The sequence below is a fragment of the Tenrec ecaudatus genome, chromosome 4 (genome assembly GCF_050624435.1).
Source record: "Tenrec ecaudatus isolate mTenEca1 chromosome 4, mTenEca1.hap1, whole genome shotgun sequence".
NCBI classification, from domain to species: Eukaryota; Metazoa; Chordata; class Mammalia; order Afrosoricida; family Tenrecidae; genus Tenrec; species Tenrec ecaudatus.
The window spans coordinates 28,163,727-28,167,411 of record NC_134533.1 but is presented as its reverse complement, the minus strand read 5'-3'; the positions used below and the strand labels follow the sequence as shown (position 1 = coordinate 28,167,411).

Here is a 3,685-nt window from a genome sequence, read left to right as displayed (position 1 = left end):
TCACAGACTCACCGCAAGGACACCATATGCAGTTCATCTTAGCAAAAAGGATGAGGAGATACCGGGGGCCAGGCCGGGGAAGGTTCACAGGACAGCGTGTCTTTGCTCGGACCTCCAGGGGGACCACCGATCAGGAGCTTCCTTGCCCAGCTTCGGCCCGCGGCCTCATTCATCCTCTGATTGACTGCAGCTGCCTCCCCACCTTGAGTTACCTCCTGGGTACACACTTCAGGTGTGGTCTGGAACGCTCATCAAAGATACTTCAAACATGGGAAATTCAAAGTTCGCAGAGGTTATCTCCCTCCTCAAAGATCAAAATCTTGGGGTAGAGTTCATGTAAACTCCCACAAGGTCGCACTATGCTTTAAAGGCAGGAGGTGGAAGGGCCGAGAGGAAGAGGGGAAAAAAGTAGAGGTAGGTCAAGCACAACAGAGGGAGTTCTCCATAGAGTCAGGGAATTCATGTGCCTCCTGGGTGAGACAGGGGAGAAAGCAAATGAGGCCAATGCAATGCCCACGGTGGTGAGGGGAGGTGCGAGCCATTGGAGAATGGCAGGGACATGAACGTGAAGGGCTCTCTTATTGTAAGAGGATGTTTTAAAAGTGTGCTTTTCACACAGTCTTAGAGGGACAAAAATGTTAGGTAATAATAATGTAGCAATATGCACTTGGGGCTTGTACAGGACTTGGAGAGTTTGTACAATCTATTATTTTTATCTTGAGACTATCAACAAAACCTCTAGGTAAGACAAGCAAGCACCTTGATTCTGATTGTAGTGTATCTACAGAGGTTGAATGGCTGGAAAGGGTTTGCCCATAGCCCTAGGTTAGCTATTAGAATTTAGTAGGGGATTACCCAGGCTGGGACCCTGCTGGAACAGTGGTTGAGTGGTAGGCTGCTAACCAAAACGTTGGTGGTTCAAAGCTACCAGCTGTTCGATGAGAGAAAAAATGTGGCATAAAGATTTTTCCATAAAGATTGCAACCCCCGTACTCCCGAGCCCTATGAGGCTGCCCCCCTCTCCTTCTGGGGTCACTCCGACCCTGAATCAACTCCTAGGTGATGAGTTTGGTTTTGTCACAGGCTGAAGTCTACTCAGGTTTCGTCCTACTCAAAGTCAATGCACCTATATGTTACTTGGACATTCTATTGACGTATCCATCCTGGGGTAAGGTCAGAGAAGCTACATTTCTAACAAGCTTGCCTAAACCCAAGACCAAGCCCCAGGCCATCAAGTCAATGATAACTCATTATAGGTACAACTACATGTGTGGGTTTTTGAGACTAGAAATATTTACAGGAAGAGACGGCCTCATCATTATCTTGCGAAGTGACTGGTAGGCTTGAACCACTGACCTTGAAGACTGCAATCCAATTCTTCTCCTATAGCATCACCAAGAACAGATGAAGCTGTTCGGTCCAGGGACTTCACTGAGACATGAGAGACACCCTTGCTCTGAAAGGGCATGTCATCCAAATGGAGAGCAAGCCAGGCACAACTCACATGCAGGAATGTTAGCCATACTGCATGGGTTTGGTAGACATTAAGGGGACACCCTGGAAAATCGGGGGGAAATGATCTTATGATTTAAGAACAGGTATAGCCTTTTTAAAGCTGGAGCATCTTCAGCCAAGGTCTAGTGCAGTGATGTCAAACCAGGAGTTCTCAAATCTCAGGGATGTAAACGAGCATCATCAGTGTGATTTTTGGAGTGTTAGGCCAGGTTGATCAGAGAAACCAATCCAGTGACACTCATATGTGTGTAAGAAAGAGCTTTATATCAAAAAGCAATTAACTATCAAGAAAATATCCCAGCCCAGTCCAGATCAAGTACATAAGTCTAATATTGGTCCATAGGTCCCTCTTCAGATGTACAGTCACATAAAATGATGCACACCGCAGGAAGATGACAGGTCAGTGGGTGCAAAGCTGTGTGGATCCAACATCGGTAGAAATGGGGCAAGATTCCAAGCAAAAGTCCAGGCGGTGGGGGGATGGCCAGGGAAATTCCCTGGGTCCTCCTGAAGAAAAAGCCACACCCACAAGGAGGCACAATCAGCTGTGACCTAATGGACAGGTTCAATACCAGCCCTACCCTTGTGTATATCTTCAAGTTGACACGAAAGGATGTAACTACCACATTTAGATATTAAAAGAGAAATCCCACTTCCATCAGGTATATTTGAATTCTTAGTGACTCTATAAAGCAGTGTAGTACTGCTCCCTGGCGTTTCTGAGGCTATAAATCTTTTTTTTTTTTTTTTAAGGGGAGCCGAGTCAACCTTTATTGGTGAACAGGAGGTCAGGTGGGAGGTCTTTTCAGCAGACCCCACCGCTCACTCACAATTGCAGTTGGCGCGCGTCAGGGCCTGGGGACACATGGGACTCCAGTCACGGTTGTGGATGGGGACCTGGCACAGCAGGACAGGGGAGTGCACAGGGTCCCATCAAGCACCCACGGTGCCGGAGACTTGGGGAGACACCTGGTTTGGCTGGAAGGAGGGACTGGCTTCTGACTGTCATCTCTGGGTGGGGCTGGCTCCCCAGGTGGCTTCCAGAGGGAGGGGCGACGTCTGACTGCTGGAGGGGCCCCTCCCTTGTCAGAGACTTCAGGTGGCCTGCGCCCAGCTGGAGTTCCTCTGGCGGATCTGTTTGTCTTTGTCATTCACGCTGTGTCCACTGCTCTTTAGTGGTGCGGAGCCCATGTCCTCATCATCCAGGACCTCCTCAGGCTTGCGCCGCTTCTCGTAGATGAAGATGATGGTGACCAGCACGAGGACCTCAGCCAAAATGCCCAGGAAAGGCCAGAGAGCAGCCAGGCGGCTGCGCACGCGCAGTGTCACAGTAGCAGAGTGAGTGCCCATGGAGCTGGTCCCATTACACACGTATGTACCGGGGTTGCTCTCCATGTCCAGGTTCTCGATATTTAGCTCTGTGTGCCCCTCCCAGGACCGTACCATGGCCTTGCTCTGCGAGCCGTTGGCAAGGACCTGCTCGGCTGCATCTACTTTCTTGTACCAGACCCACTGGGTGACGGGCGGGTGGGAATCCGACTTGCACTTCAGCGTGATGCTCTCGCCCTCGCTGGTGTGCTCTGACTTCTTCACGGCATTGACCCGGGGAGGCCCTTCACGGGGATGGAGGCCCTGCCAGCTGGCTCGGGCAGGAAGATGCAGGTGTAATGGCCCCCACTTTCATTGGCACTCACCAGGTATTCGGTCCTCAGATCAGGCAGTTTGTCCTCCTGGAGCACCTTGTCCCCGCGCATCCAGCGGTGGCCCTCAATGGCGGTGGAGCTGCTGTTCAGAGCACATATCAGGCGAGACTTGGGGCCGGATTCCTGCACCGAGGTTGAGACCATGCCCTCGGCTTCAGAGGCGCCTTCGGTGACCAGGGCCGCGACCGCCAGCACCACGAGCAGCGCAGCCGCCATGTCGCCTCGTTCACTCTGCGACCGGACCGCCACCAACCGCCTGCCCAAGGCTATAAATCTTTAAGGAAGCAGGCTGCCTCATTTTTCTCCTAACGAGTGACTAATGGGTTTGAGCCACTGACCTTCTGGTTAACAGGGCAGTGCTTAACACACTGTACCACCAGGTTTCCGGTCCAAAACATCTCACAAATTCACTGTCATTGAGCTGTTTCTGACTCATAACAAGTCTATAGGACAGAGTAGAACTGCTC

General features: G+C 51.2%; 1 pseudogene; it reads right to left on the bottom strand.

Annotated features, from left to right (window-relative positions):
* Nucleotides 1-2,267: 2,267 nt before the first annotated feature.
* LOC142444705 (basigin pseudogene) lies at nucleotides 2,268-3,473 on the bottom strand (annotated as a pseudogene).
* Between the last annotated feature and the right edge of the window lie 212 nt (nucleotides 3,474-3,685).